The sequence below is a fragment of the Drosophila hydei genome, unplaced genomic scaffold, assembly GCF_003285905.1.
Source record: "Drosophila hydei strain 15085-1641.00,03,60 unplaced genomic scaffold, DhydRS2 tig00000215-arrow-arrow-pilon, whole genome shotgun sequence".
NCBI lineage: Eukaryota > Metazoa > Arthropoda > Insecta > Diptera > Drosophilidae > Drosophila > Drosophila hydei.
The window spans coordinates 893,566-917,279 of NW_022045687.1; the positions used below are offsets into that span (position 1 = coordinate 893,566).

The 23,714-nt window shown below is 39.2% G+C and overlaps 1 long non-coding RNA gene across 3 annotated transcripts; it reads left to right on the forward strand.

Moving 5' to 3' along the window:
- Positions 1 to 114: 114 nt before the first annotated feature.
- LOC115482962 lies at positions 115 to 23,710 on the forward strand. Of its 3 annotated transcripts, none has more exons than XR_003944183.1 (4): positions 115 to 540; positions 828 to 1,103; positions 22,268 to 22,288; positions 22,508 to 23,710. It is a non-coding gene; the product is annotated as an uncharacterized LOC115482962 (long non-coding RNA). The 3 variants fall into 3 exon arrangements; XR_003944182.1 differs by having other exon boundaries at positions 115 to 326; positions 22,268 to 22,329; XR_003944181.1 differs by having other exon boundaries at positions 115 to 326.
- Positions 23,711 to 23,714: the final 4 nt, after the last annotated feature.

Sequence of the window (23,714 nt, forward strand, 5' to 3'; positions counted from 1 at the left end):
GCAGCCGCAGCAGCCGCCGCAGCAGCCGCCGCAGCAGCAGCTAGGAACCGTTGCACGTGGCTGCCATCACTGAGTTCAGTTGAAAATTGCGCTTCAGTCGAAGCAGTGCAGCCAGCCAGCTAGTTGATTGTCCGTGGTCGTGTTGCCGTTGCTGTTGTTGTTGACGTAGTCGCCACGTTGCGACTGGCGTTCGTTCGTTCGTTTGGCTCGACGCCGTTCACGCCGTTCACGCCGTTCAGTCGAGGTCGTGGTCTCGCATGAAGCGGTCGGACGAGTCGCATCAATAATCTTCAGCAGAGTCTTTCACTGTAGCGCAGCCCGTTGAAGTTAGTTCAGTCAGCGTAGTTCGTGCCACGTGCGATTGCCGTCGCCGTCGCCGTTGCTGTTGCCGTTGCCGCTGCCATAGCCGTTGTTTGTTACACACGGCCGGAATCGGAGGCGCGAGGTCCTTAGGCGCAGCGACGCGTAAACATAAATTTTGCGGCCCACAAAAGATCAGAGCCAAATCTACATTTTTTTGCTGTGCATTCTTGCCAAATGGTTGTTTGTTTGTTATTTTTTTTTGTAACGGTGCTTTTGTGAATTGTTGTCGAAGTCGGCGGAGCAGGCAAACAAATCAAATTTCCCTCACTCGCCCTCGCCCACGCTCTCCCTCTCTCCGCCTCTCTCCGCCTCTCTCCCGTTCGCAGTCTCCGGGCAGGGCTGAGAACTTGGAACTAATTTGCCAAGATTTAGCCGCATTCCTCGGACCTCGGACCCCGCACCGCGGACCTCGGGCTGCCTTTATGATTGCATTAATTTTCGATTATTCTTTTTCCAACTGTCAGCACTTTGACAGGCACTTCAAAGCCACTCGCCATAGATCGCATTAATTGAAGCCCCGCCCGGTCAGCCTAATGACTTTCGAAAGTATTTAATACGGCAAACTCGAACCCGAACATCACCAGCAGCAGCAGCAGCAGCAGCAGCAGCAGTATTTTGCCTAATTTCCTTTTGGCCCAAGAAACTTTTCGCCCAGTGCCAAACCAAAAATAAAAATCCAAAATAAATAGAATAAAATACAAATTACAGCGAAAGAACGCAGCGAACTCTCGGCCCATCGGGTGAGTATTGTAATCCTAAGACTCCGCACTCCGGTCTGGCTCACGGCAGCTCCGACTGCCAAACAACACAACACAACACAACTAAATTGATGGAACATTTACAATTTGCTATTTGCAAGCCAAGACAAACAGAAGAATTCACAAGCTCCCAAGATTCTAGTCAAGCATTGCCAGTTCCCAGCTCGACTTCACTCGACTTATTCCTTTTGCCTGGCAAATTGAAGAGAAAAATCTGGTTTATTAATCTGTGAACTGAGTGAATTGTTTACTTATTTCATTTTCATACAAAGAGAGGTCTAAGAAAAGATTTATAAATATTCAAATTTAAATTGCAAATGACAAATTCAGAAATGTTTTAAATTCTAAATTTATTATAATTGAAGAAATACCCATAAATGATAATATTAAATAATATTAAGACTCACATTAAACAAAATTCAATAAAATTAATTAGCAAATGTGTTTAATTTTATTTTTATTATAATTAAACAACAATAAGTAACTTAAATTTAAATAATATTAATTTAAAATATTAATGCTTAAATAAAATAAAAATAAACAAACTAAAATTTTTTAAAGAAAAGAAAAGTTCTTAAGCGCAATTATATTATAATTAAAGCCAAGACTTTAAATATAAATTTTAATACTAAAATAAAAAAATAAATAAGTATATATTTAAATTTATATTAAACAATAAATTAATATTAAACCTTAAAGTTCATTTACAAATTAATAATTAAGTTTAATGTGATTTTAATTCTTGTACTTATTATAATTTAGAAAATACTTTAAGAATAAATGCTTTTATTTATATAATTTATGACTTTGTTTTTTTTTTATATATATTTTTTGTATTAATATTTAACGTGTCTAAAATAATCAAATTAATGAATGACTAAATAAAAACCTTTTTATTTTTATTTTATGCTTCAATTATAATAAAATAAAAAGAAAACTTACAATTAAAATTATATTTCTTCTAAATTTGTAAATTTAAATTGTATTATACTAAATTATTATAAAATTAAAGTTAAACAATATACAAATTCAGTTCACAAATTTAAAATATTTTTTAAATAAATTATGAAAGCTTCTGGTTTAAGAGAAGAACAAGTTTAGTTAGAGTTCAAAAGGTTTTGAAGTAAGGAAACAAGGTAAATCTAAGCAGAGGTGTTTGCCTTGCACTTCCATCAATATATATATATTTATTCATTATACGTGTGTATTAAATATATATATATTTGTATACATTAACTGATATGCTTAATCTTTAGCTGCAGTAAAGCATTCATAGCCATGTTTACCCATGCAGCAGAGTCAGAATCGCATTGATTCGGCCACTGATGGATAACTGAAGCTCATGCATGTAACATGAGTAACTTAAGGTTACTATATATATAAATGTGACTATTTATAGAACACAGTGTATGATAGAATTATAATTTTAATAGCAATGCAGCGAGGCTACTTTGATATGTTGTAGAAGGCTCTCAGTGTTCTTAGGTGTGCTGCTAATGAGTATTAAATTTGATACAATTAGATAAGGCAAAATTGAATTGTGTTAAGCAGTTTATGCATTGAATATTTGATACCAGCTTTATGTGCGTCTGACAGTAGCAGAAATTGAGCTGGCCCCAAAAAGTAGGCAATAGGAATAATTCTTAGATGTTTCCTCTTCCCTCTTCATGTTGGCTGTGTTTTCCCTTCTAATTAGGAATAAAATGAATACGAAAATGTTTCATGTTTCATCGTAATTTCATGCGTTGAATGCTTTTTAATTACATTTATGCCGACTTGATATGGCAAAGATATAAATTATGCTATATATATATCTATACTGGAGAGTGGGGGGGCGCCGGGCGGAGGGTGAGGCAGGGAATGAGGCAGGTGAACATGAAAATTCATGTCAACACATTTTCATTAACGCTTCAATTTCGCATGATGCAATTTTAATGTTCTCTAATTGTTGCTCCAGCAGCAGCAGCAGCAGCAGCAGCCGACTGCAAATTGCCCCAATTGAAGAGCAAAATATGCATTCAGATATGACTATCTGTCTGTCTGTCTGTCTGTTTGTCTATCTGGCTGCTTGCTTGTCCGTCTGCCTGTCTGTCTGCCTATCTGTCTGCCTGTCTAATTTTTTAGCCTGTCTGGGGCTAATGGAGGCGATTAAGAATTTTAATTGCTGCACTGGGAATACGAAATCCGCGTGTGGCTTCATAAGCTGAAACTTTAATTTCAATTCTGTGCAAGCTGCATATATTTATTTGCATGCGTACTTACATACACATATATACATACATATATTAAAATATATATATATGTGTATGTGTTTTTTTCCAGCCTCATTCAGCTGCCATTTGGCTGAGCGCAGCTTTGTCTGCTGTAATTAAATACTTATTCTACATCTTAACCCAAGCCCAAGTGTTTTCGTCTCTTTCTCTGTCTCTCTCTCTCTCTCCCTCTCTTGCATTCACCGCACTTGACTCACACTCTTCAATGGCAGCAAATTATTTCAATTTAATTTCAAAGCTGCCAAAATTTCACATATTTCCATGCGCCTTATAAATCATGTGGCATTTCCTCCATTGCCTAAGCATTTGCTCTAAACTAATTAGTTTATTGATTGCAAAATACATTCCAAGCCTTGCACACGAGCTGTTATCTCGTTGCAGTGGCTGTTGTAGCTCTATTGGCCAAAGCTTAGCCCACGTATACGTAATATTGTTATCTATGCACAATAAGATTGCGCTGCATATTACGTATACGTCATTAGATATACGCAATTACTTGCTTGTATAAATAACATCCATGTTAATTGTTAATTCTGAGTTAAATTAATGACATTTGGTTATCGGAGATGAAAATCCTTCTGACTTGCCTTAGCTTCCTAATGAAAGGCTCCATAATTTATAATCAATTTACTCAGAATAATAACAAAAATATTCCAAGGAATGTTTAGCTCCTGCTAAGCTAGCAGGCCAACACGAGCTCATGCAAGCAACTTTAACCAGACATTAAGTTAAGCTCGTGTCATTAAGCAGTTGTAGTCAATGTCAATTGTATTGTCTGTTTTTTTTAGAGGGCTACAACCTTAAGTTGACAACACTTCTTTTTCTAATAGCTAATTTAACAGTTGATAGTTGCCTTGACATTTTGCAAATAGATAGATTTAACTCAGAGCAATGCAAAATTATAGTTCTCTTCGTCGAGCTTATTATGCATTATATTATGCGCATAAATAAGCAGAATTATCGCATTTAAAGAGCGACTAGCTCATAAGCTTATGTCAAAACAGTCTTACACTCATGCTTGGGGCGCTTTGGCCGGCTGACTTCAAAAACGATGTTGGGCATGATTATAATAATTGTAACTTTACAATATTAAAATAAACAAAATCATATTTAAACATTAATGTCATACAATATTCTTACTAGCAAAATCTGTTTAATTGAATTTCAAAATATATTTTATTATTTAATTAGAAATTAAACTTGTGTAGCTCTAAAAAAACTCCACCTATCATCAACAAACTTGGCTAATGATAATGGTAAGCTGAGGCAGAACTAGTTGAGAATTTTATGTTTTGTTTAGTTGTTGTGGCACTTGCTTCTTATACGTATAACAATAGAATATAGAATGTGCAGAAGTCAAACAATTACGTGCTAAGAATTGAGCTGAGGTGAATCGCAAAAGAGGCGAAAAACGTTCGTTTTTAATCATAATTAAATTTATGCTAAGCGAGTCTAAAAAGTGAAGCAAGCGCCTAATTCGCTGGCAATTAAAAAAGTAAAAACAAAGAAGAACAAGAGCAGGAAGACAATGAGGGAAGAGCGTGTACAGTTCAGGCTGGTGTCAACATATTGACAGTGCTTTGGCTGGCGAAATCACAAATGAAATTCATTTATGAAAATGCGCGCAGTGTGGCTCAGCGCTTGTACCCGCATTCGTTAACAAGTATTTGCTTTTACACACACACACACACACACACACACACAGGCACACATGCATGTGTGTATGTCGCACTAAGCAGCCCGCTGCTCTGCTCATCAATGTGGCAAAGACGGCAACGGATGCCATCTCTCAGAGATCTCAGCGTGCGGAGCAGGACCCGCATTTGTTAGTTGGCTGCTTGGCTGCTTGGCTGGTTGACTGTTTCGTTTCGTTTCGTTTGGTTTCGTTTGGTTTGGTTTGGTTTCGTTTTGTTTCATTTGTGTGTTTGTTTGTCTGTTTGTTGCCGTCTCCGTTGCTGTTTGACTACAATTTACGTCATTCAGCCGCAAACACCTGAACCGCCCTCTTCCTGTTCGTCGCATTAACCCGCTCTCAACCCCCAGCTGCCGCCCGCTTTTCACGAATCCGCCCATCAGCCCGTCGGCCCAGCAGGCCCACCAGATGGCCACCTGCCCCAAGTGCCCTGCGTGCCTCGCGTGCCCCGCCCACAGTGCGCACTAACGCCTGTACATACATAATTAAGGCGTGTTATCCTTGTTGACTTTGTTATTAATCCACTCCAGCAAATTGTTGTTGCTGCTGTTGCTGTTGTTATTGTTGTTGTTGTTGTTGTTGGTATTGCCATTGTTGTTGCTGCTGCTGTTGTTGTTGCTCTGGCATGTTGCTCTTCTGTTTTGTGCCATATTATTATTTTTCTCTTCACTACGTTGTGCAATACTTCTTTTATTTTATATATAAATATATATATATATATGTGTGTGTGTGTGTGTGTGTGCGAGAGGCATGTGCATGTGTGTTGGAAAGGTTTCGAATTTTATTATGCGTAAAAAGGTTAATAAATGGAATTTTCAAGTTGTTAAATTGTTTATTTAGGATGTTTATAACACACACACACACACACACGTAAGTTCTGTGCACACCCACCAAGCCTCAGTCTCTCATACAGCAACACTCATACATATGCAGCAGCTCATTGCTTGCAGCAGATTCCATTGCTGTTCTCACTATACCCCACAGTCTCTGCACTGCCATGTGGGCATATTGAGCTTGACTCTGATTGGCTTCAGGCCTTTCGATTGCCATAGTTTGGCTGTGTAGGGCAAAGCTTATCCTAGTGTCTCTGTAGTCTCTTCATGATGTCTCGACTTTCGCTCTGTGATTGTTCATCATTTGCTCTGAGTGGCTGCAAAAAGTATTTGTATGTGTGTTGCATCATGTTTCACGGGGTATTTTCTAGTCTGTCAGCTGTCGTTTTGCATGCTCTACTCAACTGTTTTTTTATTTATTTCGATCGGCTGTGCATTTTCGTGTTGTGCTACGCATTTTCGCAGATTGGAGCCTTTTGCCTTCATGAATGCGTCTGTATGTGCGTGTGTGTGTGCGTGTGTGCGTGACTGGCTGACTGTTTGTGTGTTTGCGTAGTGCGTGTGTTAAAATATTTTTTGTGTTTCGCTGCGTAAACGGAAGGAAGCTGCTGGCAAATTTTGACACGTTGACATTTTACGGTTATTATTATGATGCCCTTTCGGCACGACTGACAAAGGGTATATCAAATTAAGCACCGATTTTACATTAGATCCGTCAATCAATCAATCTATGATGTATCCATATATAAAGATTTGTTTATTAAGGCAAATGTCTTAAAGGTCAGCGCAAGTATTTAGAGCTGAAGTTAGAAGTGAAGTTAAAGGCATTTTCTCAACAAACTTGTTAATTTATTTATTATTTTATAATTAATTTATTTATTATTTATATTTATTTATAATTAATTGTAAGGGAAACTAAAATATAATTGCCTAAAATCTTATTCTGTTTCACTTTAAGTTTCATATTTAACTGAATAGAATTTTCAGTTTTCGTCTAGCATGCTTTCTGTGTGTGGGTGTGTGGGTGTGCGTGTTGCCTTAACAGTGCCCAAAAGCTTGGGGCAGCTGAAAGCAATAACGGCGTTTTTCTTTGCTTAGGTTTTTGGCTTCTGGTTCTGGCTTCCGCTTGTGCGTCATAGCCGAGGCTTAATTCGAGGCACTCACTTGATTTTTAATAAATTCTCCATATTTATGGACACAGATGCGACTCGAAAGAGAATAGCAATAGACATAGTGCTCGTCAAGTGTGAGAGCGAAAGAGTGAGAGAGTCATAGGGATAGACAGAGAGAGAGAGAGAGAGAGAGAATGTGTGAAACAGGAAGAAGCAGGGCTCAAGGAGCTACAGGAAAGGTAAAACTGAGAATCAGTAAAAGGAGACAAATAAAATTATAAGTAGAGCCGTAAATGAGTATAAGTATGACTGGCTGGGTATAAGTCAGGATTCAACTGAATAAATTTTATTGAGAAGGAATAGAGTATAAAGAGTAGACAAGAGAAAGGGAGAAGCTGTATAAGACGAAACTCAAATGAGTATAAGTAAAAGTATAAGTAGGAATAGAGTATAAGAGAGTAGAAGGTATATTGAAAAATAAATTCGAGAATGAGTAAGAGTAGACAAATGTAGGTAAGAATCTGTATAAGACAAAACACACACGAGTATAAGTACATGCGTATAAGTATAAGTAGAAATAAGTTAAGACTCAGTATAAGAATGCTTAGGAGTATGCAAATGATAGAGAGCAGTGGTATAAGTAGAGTAGAATATAAGTTTGACTAAGTATAAGTAAGTGAATATAAGTATGAGTAGCAGTAGAGCTTAACGTGAGTATAAGTGTATTCTAAATGAGTATAAAATAGTTTCAAGTTGGTATAAGTATAAGTAGGACTAGAGTTATAGTAAGCGTAGAGCTAATAGAGAGCATAGGCAAGTGAGGAAAAGTGAGTAAGAGCATAGCTAAAAGTTGAAGTAGAAGTGTGAGTATAAGTGGAGCTGGAGTAGATATAAAAGCGCATATAAGTATACATATAAGTAAAACGTTAGTATAAGTATGGATTGAGAGAGAGCTGAGCGTATGGCCAGAGTGTAAGGCATAGCTGAGTAAGGGACTAAGAAAAGTTTAAATTGAGTAGAAATTGAAGTTGGAGCAAGTTTATCCAGTGTGGCAGCATAAGTAAAGATAAACGAGCATAAGTAGAAGTATAAGCCTGAATTGGGGGAGAGTTTCACCTGACAGACTTCACGTTGAATCGAACTACAGGTAGAGCGGCATATGTAATAGTAAAGATTGTGCGAATTGAATGGGAACAAAACGTTTCGTGGACAACTTCAACTTTTGAGTTAATTTCAATTTCGCAAAGCTGCAATCAAATAGCCAACGCTGGGGCTTGAGCTGCTATTTCCTCTAGCAAGCATTGAGACATAACAAATACATACAGATGTAAGTAAGTAAGCTGCATAAGTACTTGAAATGCAGTTTTCAGTTGTACTTAAGCTCTGCTGGGCATTTGCTAATGGAAATATGTCACGTCTCACAGTTTTTGATTGTGAGCAGCTTTTGTGCGCTTTCCAATTTCCTTTACATGCACTCTATACATACTATTTTTATTCCATTTACTCGCATATATATATAAATTTGGTGTTAATTAGTGGCTGGCTGGCTGGGGGCTGGCTCTAGACTGAAGTAAATACGCTTTTATATGCCACTCGGCAGTTGGCTGTGCGTTCGTCTTGTAAGTTTTTGGGTTGTGCCCAAGTTTTCGGTCGAGTGGCAAGTTGGCTTGGCCCAGATAATTTAATTAAAAATAGCAACCATTTGATATCAAACAAAATTGTACGCACAACAACATAAATGACTAACCGGAAAGTGGCCCCAAGTCGCCTGCAGCCAGAGTCTTGTGTGCGTGTCCGTTCCAAATCTCCAACTCCATCTCCAACTCCGACTCAAACTCCATCTCCATCTTCGGCTCTAACTGTGTGTTCGTGTCCGTATTCCGAATTCGAGTGCATGTACATTGGGTCTAGGCGAGTGGCTTGCCGGGGCGCGAGAATTCATTAAACTTTAAACCGTAATGAATACTCAACAAATTTGAAAGACAAGTAGAAAGACACCGCGTGCGGTGCTTCCGAATACAAACACAAACGCAAGTGCAAACACAGGAAAGGCAACAGCTATTGCTGACATTGCCATGGGCTTTTGGCTTTAGCCGCAGCATCGACTTTGACTTTGGTTTCGGCCCTCTCTCGCTCTCGCTCTCTGTCTCTCTAGGCAGCAAATGGCCGTGGCCGTGACGGGGGGTCTCCAGCAGCAGTCTGTGGCGCGGCACCTGCAATTGGAAAGTGCCAGCTTTTGGCCACTTGGCACCACATAATCAGCACAGTTTATGCTGTCGCCACTCGCCGGGATCCATGCTCCATCCGACTTTCGAGCTGCCTGCTGCACACGCTCGAGCAATATAAATATAATTTACAGCGGGTAATAATCATAAGAAGCAGGTAAAAGTGCGATGCGCAAGAAAGTATGAGTGAAAAAAGTGCAAAAACAGAGAAAAGTGAGAAAGGAGAGAAAAGGAAAACAAACTGCGAACGACCAAACGAAATTGAAATCAAGCAAATGAATTTTCCAGCTGGGTACAACGAATCCGGCATGCCCTATGCACACCTTATAAATAGTTAGATATATATATATATTTATATGTAATCCTGCCTTCGATTCGATGTGAGTTGAGGTTACGGTTTTGGGCAACTTAGCCTTAACTTCCCTGTGCCATTTCGTAGTTAGCATCAGCAGAAAAGTGCGTAAAAATGCAGTAGTCGACCTGCATATACCCTGTATATTACACTACTATAGATTTATGTATATATGCTCGCATATCTGCTTCTTCTGCTTCTCAGTTAACTGCCCTGCACGCTAAGGCAAAAGGGGCATGACAAATGTAACTCTGAAGTGGAGCGAACTGCTCCTATGGATTATAGTTTCGGGCAGAGATCAAACTATAATCCAAAGGAGCAGCTTGCTCCACTTCAGAGTTACATTTGTCATGCCCATTTAGTCTTAGCGTGCAGGGCATGAGAAAGGTCGTATGCCAGTTAAATAATTGAAGGCGCGTATACGCAATATGCGCACGTTTTTAGTTGCTGTCACTCATACGCAGTGTGGGGCGGAGGCATTTTTATTTTAAATACAATTTGCATTTCGGGCATGTGTAAAGTGCTTGTGCGAGTTAAGTTAAGCTCTTTTATTTATTCTTTGGGGAACAATCTCTGAATCATCGTCAACCGCAGGCCGTCCGTGTCCACGTGCGCCAAGTGAGTGCTCGTCGCGCTGCTCATCGTCATCGTCATCGTCATCGTCATTGCCATCGTCATCGCCATCGCCATCGCCATCGCCATCTTAATTGTGTGGAAATAAGCGAGTGAGTGGCCCCTCTTCATAGCAAGTTAATTGCGGGCTTTTGAGTCATGTGCTCATATTAAATATGCATGTGGGGGCACGCCAATGAAAATGGGCACAGGAGCAGCAGAGCAAGAGATAGAGATGGGCACAAAGCACGGGAATGCGACTGCGAATGCGAAAGCGAACGCGAACGTGCGGCCCACAGGCCCGATCGACCGGCGGCCCCGGCTCTGTGCGGCAATCCGATTAATTATGCATGAATTTACTTAGCCGCCGCTCGAAAAATATGCTCCCAATTATACAAGCACACGGCCGAGACACTTGCCAACGGCGAGGGCAGTCGGAGGGGTCTTTGGCAGTGGCATATGCCACACCATCTATTGAGCAGCTTTACGCTTTCAAGTGCTTAGCTCAATAATTCAGATGCAGATCCAGATCCATTGCTTGAAGCTCTGATACGAAACATCTCTGGGCACATATAAAGTGAGCATATTTTTTGTCGTTTCTTTTCAAGCTTTGCCATGAGAAATATAAATTTCGAAAAACATTTTGTTTGCTGACTAAAATAATTGAGTTAGTTCAGTAAAAAAAAATCAATTGAGAAATAATTTCACAGAAGGCTCGGTATTTTGAGGCCAAATTCTGGGCATTTATATATTATTATATTATTATTATTTAAAATATAATTATATAAATTAGTTATCAATTTACACAAGAGCAGGTAGGAGTCCATTAGTTGAGTCTGTCTGACTTGGAGATACCCTAAACACTGCGAGATCGCTACACTCAGACGAACGGACATGGCTAAATTGACTCAGTTTGTCGTCGTGATAAAGTACATATATTATTTGTGCCACACCTTCGTTTTGCCTGTTACATAAATTTACAAAGCCAACTTGATCTATAGTTTGAGATTTCCACAAGATTTTATGTATGAAGTTCGATTGATTTTTTAGCAAGTCAAGACTATTTTCACAAGCTGGAAATAGTTCATGATCAAATGGCAAATGTTATAGAATGAACTAAAATTTAGCTTTGATCACTCATTTGAGCAGCTGCTGCAATAACCTAATCGTAAAGAGTATCACTCTTGCCAGGTCACGGCACGTCAGAGCAACACAAGTTGATTGCAAAGCCGCAAGTACTTGCCGCAAGGGTATACGAGCAATTTAAGTTTCATGGCTAGCCATAAAACGCAGATAAAAAATTGTTTAGCAACAGAACCAAAGAGGACATTACATTTCTCCTCCTTTTTTTACAACAAGTTTGAATTAAGCCTCGCAACGGGTTCGAACTTGCAAACATTTCGGCCAGGCCACGCCAAGTGGGTCAGCAGCCAGATAATCTCTGCAGCTTTTTTAATACATATTTAGTGGGTCACTTGATTTAAGTCAGTTAACAAGATTTCACTGAGTTACTTATAACTTTTCTCGAATATGAGCCAGACGAAAAAGCCATCTACATTAAAAAAAAGCTCATCGTCTTATTCGTTGCAAAGTGTTTTCTAAATATTGTGTAAGTCACAAAATTGTGTTGTTGAACGCTTAGTGCTCAATCGCACTGCTATTTTTGTGAACACAGCTGTGGAGCACTCGAGCCAATGTTAGGTTTGCTCAAACTACTTGGAGCCTATTCGAACTGAAAGTAGTTAGTTTATTGAATGAGGGCTACAGGTATGGTTAGTTGGTCGAAAATGAAATCTATAGATGGCTATATTTTCTTAAATAGTCCATGCTTGTCTTGCCCTTTGCGGCTAGTGGCTTGTTCGTGTGCCATGCTGAGCTGTGCTGTGCTGTGCTGTGCTGTGCTGTGACTGTGATGCGGACCACAACAATTGCAGGCGACAGGTGGAGGCAAATAAATAAATTCGTGTCCTGTTGCCAGCAGGACTGCTGCTGTTGCTGTTGCTGCCACAGTTGCAGCACTACTCGTTAGTATTGCTGGCAGTTGCTCCCGGGCATGACCACATGGAATATTACTCATACGCGCTATTAGCCAAACACTGCAACAAACACATACTCACACACACACACATGCACACGCACACCCTCAGCTGTACACGCACACGATGTGTGTGTGTGCGGTGCTCAGTTCTCGGTTGCATTGGATGTAAAAGTGGGTTTTCGGAATTGGATGTCGCTAAGGTTTTGCTTAGAGATGCCAACCAGAAGAGCTTGTGCTTTGCCCTTGTTTGTTGCTAGTTGTTATTGTTGTTGCCCAAGTGCCAAACGAAGCGTGGCAACCTCAAAACGTAAATTTTAACGTCCTTGACATTTTATGCCGTTTGGCGTTTGGACTCCTTGCAGCGTCGTGTGGCGCCTATATGTATCAAAAGTGCGTCTATATATATATATAAATATATATATATGTATACATCTTTACGTATTTATATGTGGCATGACAATCTAATAACGTGGCCAGCATACATTGGCAACCGCACTTTATAGCGCTTCATTTATTCGTGCCCAACTAATTGTTTACTTAAGGTCCTAGGCCATAACTAGTTAAGAATTAAGCCAGGTCAGGCAGGGCTAATGCCCAATGGTAGTATAAGCTCAAGCACAACATTTCACACACACACACATACACACGCACATGCATAGCCAGTGCTGCCCAGAGGATTACTGTCAGCTAACCCGGCCGGCATTCGCTTGGAAAAAGGTCAATGCACAAGATTTTACCTTTTTTGTTCCTCTTGCTTTTTCATTTTTTTTTTGAATATCACGCAAAATATATATAAAAAAAAATTAAAATAAAAATGTAACACAAATTCGATTTGGAAAATCGTCTGAGCCCCAAACCTTAACCTGAACCTGAAACAGCGCCAAAGCCATCAGCATCACCTAAGCCCAATGAGCGTGCGTTAGATTTTGCGCCAGGCCACGGCGCGATTGCGTCTCTGATTATGTCCAGGGGCAGCGGGCCAAAAAAAGGTTGCCCAGCGCTATGACCCAAGCCAGCCCCATGGGCCGCACCCTGCCCCAAGGCCGCCCAATGCCAACCAGTCCCATCGATACATATATATATATATGTATATATAGGTATACATATGTATATATATATATATATATATATGTATAGGCCTAGTTTGTACCTATTTGTACATATGCTGCATATCGTGATATCAGCGATTTACAGTTAATCCATAGATTTCTTTCATTAAGTGGATTTAACGTTCGCATAGCAGTTGAAAGCCTGGGCGTAACGAAGGCTGCTCGGCAGGACATAAAATGTTTAATGAAACTTGAATTGAACTCAATTGAACTTCAGATTGATATAAAAAGATTGAATAAGAGTTTAAGCCTTACTATTTATTTTTAGTATTAAAATGTATTTTTTGCTTGTGTGTTTTTTATTAAAATGTTTTGCTTTGTTTGGACAACATTTTGACAAGTCGGCAGTGCCTGACTAGCAGATACCCTGACCATGCATAAAAAATTGCAGCTCTGTGCAGTGGTCGCGATATATTCTAGTCGAGCACTCCCGGCTAGAACTTTCTTATTTGTCTAAGCTCTTTGAAATGTTAAAATTTGCGATGTACTATAAACGAATGAGTATGTCGCAGATTCTCCAAACATATATGTATGTATATATCTCACACATAAGAGCTTCTGCATATTTTCTAACTCTAATAAACTGAATTAACAAATTCTCTATTTTTTGTCATATTTTTAATAAAATGTTTTCGAAATTCCTGAATTAAGCTAAATTCCACGACTCACCCTTTGAGCTTCTGCTTAGTTAGCTCGCACAAAAAGAGCACAAAACAAGAGATATCAAATTCATGTTTTTTTCGTGAAAGGGGTAAAAGTCGTGCGAAAATTTCCTATGCATAATTCTTGTGGCTTGCTGCTGTGGCATTTCTCTGATTAAGCTTTTGTGTTTCCGTTGCTGCGTTGAGTCCTTGTCCGCTTTGCGAAGAGCAGCTAGTCCAGTGTGGCAGTTGCATTCGCTGCTCGTGTTGCTGTTGCTGCTGTGGTCGTAGCTGTCGCTGGCAGCAGTTGCAAAAGGGCCGAAAATCAAGCAAGCATCAATCAATCATTGCGTCAAGCAGTGCATGACAGGACATGCTCGGCCGAACCGCAAACAGATGCAGAGACAAGCCGCAAAGCGATGATAACCGGCCGATAGTCGATAGACGATAGTCGATTATTGCATTTACAGTTGTAGAACTTGAATTAGAAATTGATTCAGCTTGGCGCAAGCGGAAGCAATAAACCTGATTTACTTTGGTGCCTCACAAGCCAACCCCCGCTGCCCAGCTCGCCCGCTGCACATGTGTGATTTCTGCTGTTTTCATTTTGTAATATATTTGCTATTGTTGTTGTTGTTTCTGTAGCTGTTGCTGTTAGTTTTCTATTTCGATTACCCTGCAGCGTGCAGCGAGTCGAAGGGCTAGCAAAAATGTTTCCTTAATCCAAGAGGAGTCTCCTGCTTTGAATGCCCTTATTCTGCATTCTTTCTCTTTCTCTCTCTCTGCCTCCCTCTATGTGTGTGTTGGCGATGTTGTATAAAGTTTTATTTGTCGCTGATTTGAGTATCGAGGCCAACGCCTATGTAGTCGCATTCGTATGGCAGTCGTGTGTGCCTGCTGCCCCTTTTGTTTTGTTTCGCTCACAAGCACAAAACAAAAATGCAAAGTAATGCAATTTATCTGAAAACTATGCTGCCACGGCGCCCACCCCAACACGCTGCCGCCCCAGCGAGGGCACGAGCCAACAACAAAAACATGCAACATGATGCACAAATTACATTGCTCGATGTACATGTAGGACACAAAAAATGAACAAAATGCCAACAGACAAATAACAAAAAACAAAAAAAAAAATAAAAAAGAGGACACCAAAATTTAATGTTCTGTGTCACAGCGATTTCAATTAACTTTAGTGAACCATTTAGATTAAATGAGACCGAATCGAGCTGTTGCACATTGCATGGCATAGCTGAAATACCCGCTTGGCCAAGCTAAATTTATTTCTTCCGTTCACTATCTCTTTTTCTCTCTCTCGTTTTTTTGTTACGAACTTTTAGCTTTGCTTGTGGTTGAAAAGCGAAAACTTTTTATGGCTTTGCATAGAGTTGAAATCCGTTTCGGACTTAAAAATTAACAGCAATTATATATACATGTGCATCTATGTATGTGTGTATGTGTGTGTCAATGTGAAATCCAAAAATCGAATATTTCGATTTGATAAAAATGCCAAAAATAAACTCAATACGATTGAAATATTAATACGATTTACATGAAATATATGATGGCTGACCAAGCAAGAGTGATACTATTTGCTATAATTATATTTTCAATGCTGTGTAAGTAATCGATAGGCTTAAGTTATTAAAATATTCATTAGGATTTGCCATTCCATCATGATTTACTTCTTTTATAGTAAAAGGATGCAATTGACATTCTATCTGCTATTCTGGATGTTATTATGGCTACAGAGCGCAGGCAGTTCGTCGCACAGTGTGAGAGATACGTAGTGTCGAAGGAGTACAGCAAAGAGTATAGCAGAATGAGAAAAGGCGATATGCTGCATAAGGCATTGCCAGACAGTCAATTGAATGATGTGCCTATACGAGGTCTGCTCGAAAAGTATATCGAATTCACTCATGTTCTTCAAGTGACAACAAGTGAGGACATTTTGATAGCTCTTCGGCTTGGTCGTGCTTTGGCTTGACTTTCATTTTTGCCTATTGCAAAAAGTGAAGCCAAAAAAAGAAGAGGCCCAGAAGGCAGGTATTATTTCGAATGGGTCGAAATAGATATTCATGAATAGACAAAAAAATGTTGAAAAAAGCACTAAAACTTGTCAGAGTTTTTAGTTATTAGCCCCTTTAACAAGAGAGTGCAGTTTGATAGTTTTCCTATAGGTCACCCTGTATATAGAGTGTTTGAAAGTCTTCAAAGCTTTAACTCATTAAGTACCAGAGTCGGCTGCACTAGGTCAGCTATCTGTTGGGCCTGAGTTAGCAACGTCCAATACGAAGTTTGGCGATTCTTAAATAGGAATGGAAAAACTAACAATAATTGGATTCTCAAACGAAATGCATTCGAGTTAATTGATTTTGCTGGAATTTATTATATTTTCCTTTTGGCTTTTTTGCTCTGTGCGACTTTGCTGAATTTTCTATCGCACCAGGCACAAATTAAAGAAATCGGAGTTTATTTTGCAGCTTGTGCGAGTATGCAAAATGTGTGAGGATAATAAACTGCTAAATATGTATTCCAGTTTAGTCAGAGTTGCCTCAGCTGTTGGCACACAACAAATATTTAGCATACACACACAAGCGTGTGTGTGTGAGTGTGAGTGTGTTTTTACACATTTATTTCGTTTGCTTTTTGCCTACTCAACAATAGCAGTAGACCAAGAGTGTGGATGTCTGGGTGTGTTCAGGTTTGGTGTGGGCCACCTTTGTGTTTGCCGTCTCTGTGTGAAAATATTTCTATGTCCTTTAATAAAAATGATAAGTCACAGCATGGGAATAACAGAAAATGTGAACACGACGAGCTGAGCTATTTGACTGTGTGTGTGTGTGTGTGTGTGTGTGTGTGTGTGTGTGTGGGGAGGGCGTGGGGTTCTATTGTAATGCTAAAACCTGGCAAAGCTAACACATACGAGTGATTTAATTAAAAGACAGAAAAATACTCTCTCAAACACACACACACACAAACAAAGCATTCGCATGCAACTGTGAGCTTTTGCCCGAAATATTCGAGATCTCTGCACATTGCATCGGTTTCAGAATTCAATTAGTATTTATCAAGCTTCGCATTGATGTCTATTCGCCTCTCCTACACAATGAAGTGATAAAAAAAATGTTGATTTTCATGTTCTATCTTTTTTGGCAAAAATGCATGCCTGCTGGAATTTATCGTGCATCGATGTGGGCGATTGCATCTGAAAAGTCAAAAAGTCGATGCATTGCAACCAGCAAAGAATGCCTGCAAAAATATTTTTAAAATAAAACTTTTGCCCAGATGCCGATTGATTGGTGAGATTATATAGTTTAGATATTGTAGCGACTTTTATACAAATATTCTGAGAGCTGAGCAAGATATTTAGAGTTGGTAAATGTGAATTATAAACTTGATTTAGTTATTTTCTTGTTGCAACTGAATCAGAATTTGTTATGAAGAGGAGACAGACGTCCCTCAGCGTTAGACTTGTCAGAGGACAAAGGCATCACTTGTCATCACAAGTATCACTAAGAGATACTTGAATGGGAAAACCTCAGGAGAATCGATAAGTTTTATCGGTAGCTCGTATCAATTGCTGAGCTATCAATGGAGAAGAGTAAGACGTCTTTTAGAGTTACACTTGGAGATACTTGAGTGAGAGAAGAAGGGCGTTAGAAAGGGAGAGACTTGAACGATTGAATCTTACGCAAGTTTATAAGTTTTACCAATTGCTGAGCTGTCACGACAGCTGCAACTCTATCAGTGTGTTGCGGTAGGAGTTAGTGTATATTCCCCTTGTAGATTCGTCAGATTAATGGGGTTTTCTTTGGAGTTTCATGCTTGACACACAGCTTGATTTCACATGTCACTTCAAGCCATCTGCTTTTTTTCCTCGCCTAGTATTAGAAATGGGAAAAGGCATGACAACGAGTCGTTAACTTAGCCCAGCCAGCGCGTCGCTCGTCGCCTGCGTAATCCTAATGAACGTCCTGTCCCACGGCTGTTGCTGCTGCCGTACATCCTTACGGCATAATTGCTGCACACTTTTTCGCTGGCTTAAGGCCGAAGGCTGTGGCGGCCTAAGGCAAACGACTCTCAGCTGGGGGCCCCTTTGGCATGCCAGTTCAGCGTCTTTTACGCGTCGTTGCCACCGTCTCGTTGCCATCGAATATTGAAGACGATTCCAATCCGATGCCTCGACTGATTGTATGTGGCATCCAATGCTTCGTTTAGCCTCACTTTAATTGAATAAACAACTAAATGCTGTACGCAATGAGTCAAAGATCGAACTTTAAAGCTCGAATAGCGAACTGATTGAATCTAACTTAATCGCTTATTTATGCGCCACATTGCGTATACGCCACGAGTGCTGTTTACAAAAGGAAAAAGACTGTGCGTTGCCTATTGCTTGCTGATAATTTATATAGCGCTCGTTTGGCTTTAGCTTTAATCAGAAAACACATAAATTGTGCGTGTATGCCGTTGCGCAAATCGGAATGCCAAATAGTCTTTTGCTAGCTGTTCAATGTGAAATTAAACATAATTTTGAGGCGCATTTAAGCGGGCGACTAAAGATGATAAATGATTCGCAGCTGACTATGGCAACAATGCCAAAGACTGAGAAAAAAGCCAATAACGCCAGAGACCCACTGCCACAGCGAGCTAAAAACCCACAGCAACAACAGCAGCAGCAGCAGCAACAACAACAACAACAACAATATTGAGACAGCAATCAGCAGACGAGTGGGTGGGTGGCTATGGCGCCCCAGATAATGCGTACGCCATACAGCGTGTCATTCAGTCAGCCATTCAGTCAGTCAGTCAGTCAGTCAGTGAGTGAAACAAATTGAGCTACAGGCAGGATTCAGGCAATACAGAATCAGCTCGTCAGTCACTCAGGAAGAGTGCGTTTACTGGAGGAAGACGCTTGTAAAACTAACGATAAGCGTCATGTAATTTGTGATACGAAACGTTTACGGCCCTAGGTGATTGTGCGTGTGTGTGTGTGTGTGTGTCTGAGCAAACTCACATTATGAGGCAGCAAATTGATTTATTGTAGTTTTATATATGTATATACATATATGCAAAAAGGTGCCTTCGACCGAAAATAGGCCCAGGGCAGTGACCTATTTGGTCAGTAAACTTGAAAAACGTTCGACCAAAAACACACAGACATCGCATCATTTATTAACTATGTTATGCATACAAATACTTACGAGCAGCACTGTTATCATATTAGTTAGCATACTTAAACATGATTACCTACATTTGTATGGCCAAATTATTGTATACAAATGCATTACTCTATCATTAATCGATTTATTATGCAAAATTTAAAACAATTTAGTCTGCATTATTCAGGAATTTCAACTTCTGTTCAGATGTCGTTTGGGCTCAGTCACTCGTTGCATGCAATTATTTTGGCAAAATCAAATTGTTGCCAGACCTGGCTGCCAATTATTTGTGGTTTGTCGTTAGTCCCATTGGCTCGCTTCACAGTTTGCCATGCATTGCCTGTGGCCTGTCGAAAGGCTTTCGAAATGATTTTCAATTATCCAATCAAGTCAATTTGCTAAACAGCAATTATTCAAACCGATAATGTTAATGATACCATTGATAGACTGCAGCGATGCCAGAGTTGGGCATTCAAGGGAGATTCGGATATCAAAGTGATCATATAACACAAGCGAACAGCCTAGAGAACTGCAGAGTCACAGTCGAGCTGGCGAAATGCTTCATTAATGCAGTTCAAATTACGAAATAATTAAGACGACTTCACCTGAAGCGAGGCATAAGCATATTTCCTTACCTAAGTCTGCCCACAAAATGTGGCCAATCTGTAGGGAATTGTAGGCTTTGATATTCAATCTTCAAGCGAGCAAACTACTATTTGCGTACTATGTGCGTTGTGCTTTGCGTTCTGCAGTTAGGCAAGTAAGTGACTTTAAGTTACCTTAAACACCATGTGAAACTCACAAGCCTCTACGCACACACACCTACTCACACACACATCGAGCTCTTTCATGCCATCTCTGTGCCTCTTCTAACTGACTTTGATGTTTATTGGCCGTTCTCATTGATATGTTTATGGCACGAATATGTTTGGTAACAAAATGTGCTCTCGCCTTAAAAGTCTTTCGGGTCTAATGCGCTCGGGTATGCACAAAGGGGCGTGCTTTGAACTTTGAAGCAACAACTATCTGTCTTTGCCTTTGTGTGGGTATTTAACAAATATTGGAGCTTTCAGTTTTTGGCATTTATCGATATCACTTATAGTGGATTCCTAATCATTTATCGATATCATTTATATGGAACATCCGACCAATAATTGATGTCACTTACAACTGATTTCCAATCACTTATCGATATCTTTAATAATTGATTTCTTATCATTTATCGATGTCGATTACAGTGAACTCCTAATCATTTATCGATAACAATAATCGATGTATTTTTTAATTGATTTTCAACCAATTATCGATATCTTTTACAATTGATTTCTTATCATTTATCGATATTATGCATAGCCGAATTTGTATCATTTATCGATATCGATTATAGTGAACTCTTAATCATTTATCGATATCATTAATCGATGTATTTTTAATTGATTTCCAATCAGATATCGATATCTTTTATAATTGATTTCGTGTCATTTTTCGATATCATGCATAACCGAATTTGTATCGTCTATCGATATAATTTATAGTGAATTCCTAATCATCTATCGATATCATTAATTTATCGATAGATATCCTATTAATTTATCGATATCAATAATCAATGTCTTTTTTAATTGATTTCCAATCACTTATCGATATCTTTTATAATTGATTTCGTATCATTTATCGATATCATGCATAACCGAATTTGTATAATTTATCGATATAATTTATAGTGAGCTACTAATTATTTATAGACATCATTAATCGATGTTATTTCCAATCACTTATCGATATCTTTTATAATTGATTTCGTATTATTTTGTATTTGTATCGTTTATCGATATCATTAATCGATATCCTTCATAATTGATTTCCACTCATTTATCAATCTCATTTATAGTTGATATCTAATCATTTATCGATACCACTTATAATTCGTATCGAATCATGTTAAGAATGAATGAATGAATGGATTCTGGGCATACGGCAATTTTCTACTATAAAATCGGTGGCTGATTAAGAGCTCACACAAATAAGATTTAGTTCGAGTGATTTACCGTAAGCTACTTTCAAATTCTTTCCACATGTGCCGGCCTCAGCAAATATTCACACATAAATCATAAGTTTTTTATGGTCAACTATGAATAAGCAACTTCAATAATATTAAGTAAATCAGACTTTTGTTGTCGAGATCAATTTGCAGCTGTTAATATGAATATTTCAATTGTAGCTAGGCTCAGCCAGGAGCTGATGGAAATGCAGCTTCAGTAGATGGAAATTTGTTGGTCGGCTGCCAAATGGTTGGGGCTTTTGTTGCAGCTCTAACTGGATGTCAGATGCACTTTGATCCTTTTTGCTAGGCCCGCATCCGGCGACTGTGTAAATGTGTCCCTATATATGTGTGTGTCTGTGTGTGTGTGTGTGTGCGTGTGTATTTATGCAATTGTGGGGCACAGGCTGGACACTGATGGAGAACGATGCTGGCTCTGGCTCTGACTCTCGCTCTGGCTGTGGCTCTGGCTCTGGCTCTGTTTCAGTTTCTGTTTCTGGGTCTGTTTCTAGGTCTGGGTCTGGTGCTGTGGCTGTGTGTCCCATTGGGACATATTTTATATTTAATGCAAGACATTTGTCATGCGGTTGGCGCATTTATTCAAAGTATTTGCTGCAATTTTAATGCCAAAATGAGAGCGCAATTTCAAATACCAAAAAAATGTGCACGAACCGCACCGAGGCCTGGCCGGCAGTCGGCCCAGCGCCTGGGCGACTATTTAAAAATGAATTTATGCGAACATCTGTATGCGCATGCATATATATGTTTATATAAATATAAATATATATATATATATATATATATATATATATATATATATATATATATATATATATATATTTTTTTTTTTTTTTAAATGCGTTTGGAATTGCAAAGGACAATATGCGCTGAGAGCTCTCTGATTTATACATACAATTACATTTACATTTATATTTATATACATATATATATATATACATATGTATGGATACATATAAGTTGTTGACTTAAGATCACTTTAATTAAATTTTAACTGCCAACTTATTTGCTTTGTGTGTTTTGAAAATTTCTCTTTATAGAATCACTTGGAGGATGCAAATGTGCGAGGCAAATTGAATCAATTTTTGAATATATAATATATGTATGTATATATATATATATATGGGGCAAGCAATAACCAAATGAAACTTTACAAAGATAACGCTACCCCAAAGGGCATCAATAAATAAGTGTGCATCTACTCGAAATATACATATATGTATAACATATATATATAGATATATATATATATATATATATTTGCTTCTCTTTTTTTGTAGATGGTTGCATAGAGCAGTCAGCATAAGAAAGGATAGAAAACAGAAGCAATCAAATTCTATTTCCAAATTGAATTTTAAATGCACTCACACACTCGTTGCCATTGAGTGGGCAATAGATGGCAAGGAGTAGGAAGGACGCCGGCTGAAAGGACATAACGACAATATTTGCCATCAAAATCGAAATTGAAGCACTGACAAGGCAGCTCGCTAGCTACTTGTTAGCCAGACAAAGTAATCAAAACTTGCCAAGCAGCAGAAATAGAAACAGCAACAGCAGCAGCAGCAGTGCGGTCCGGTAAACAAGTTCCGGAAATCTGCGAAAAAGTACGGAAACGCAGCTTTCGATAGACAACACCAAACAAACATAAAGCCGGCAGCAAGGGCAAACGAGCGGAAGAGTCGAAAGGGGCGTGGCTCATACATAATACATGCCACACGGACATATAAAACAATTGTGTTACAATCGTAGCAACAATCAATCAAGAGTCCGATATCCTCACATAGATTTCTTTTGGCGTTGACAAGCTAAATAGTCAAGGTCAACGACCGACCGGAGATGCCACAAATGTGGGCAGCCAGCCGTTGCCGTGTCGCAGACAGAGACTGAGACTGAGACTGAGTCTAAGGCTCTCACTACAAACACGAACACAAACATAAACAGAAACACACACACACACACACAGAGTCAGCCAGACATTGCGACCGCTTGCCCGCCCTCGATTTCCGGCCAAATAAAAACCCCGCAATTGCACAAACCCTTGCCCCTGCCTCCGCCTCCTCCTCCTCCTCCTCCTCCAGCTCCTCCATCAACAGTCGGCGCACAAAAGAACATTTTTGATAAATGGCAGTTGGAGTAAAAAAATTTGCGGCAAGCCAAAAGTAAAAGTTTACGCCAGCTTGCAAAATTGAAAGGCAAGTAAGGTGGCACAGATAAGAGCCACAAAAAAACAATAATAACAACAACGACAACAAAAAGAACAACAACAATAACAACAGCCGTCCCATCACGAACAGAAGTGGCATTAGCAAGCGTCAGCCTCCACTTTGATAACAACAGGCAACCAAAAAGTATAAAAAACGAAAGCGAAAGGCAGCAAAGAAATAAATAAAAAATAAAATAAAATCGAAAGAAAATAAAAAAACAATTGCCGTAGAAAATTGTTTTCCCTGCCGTATATCAGCCCACTCCGGTTCCATTTCCGCGTCC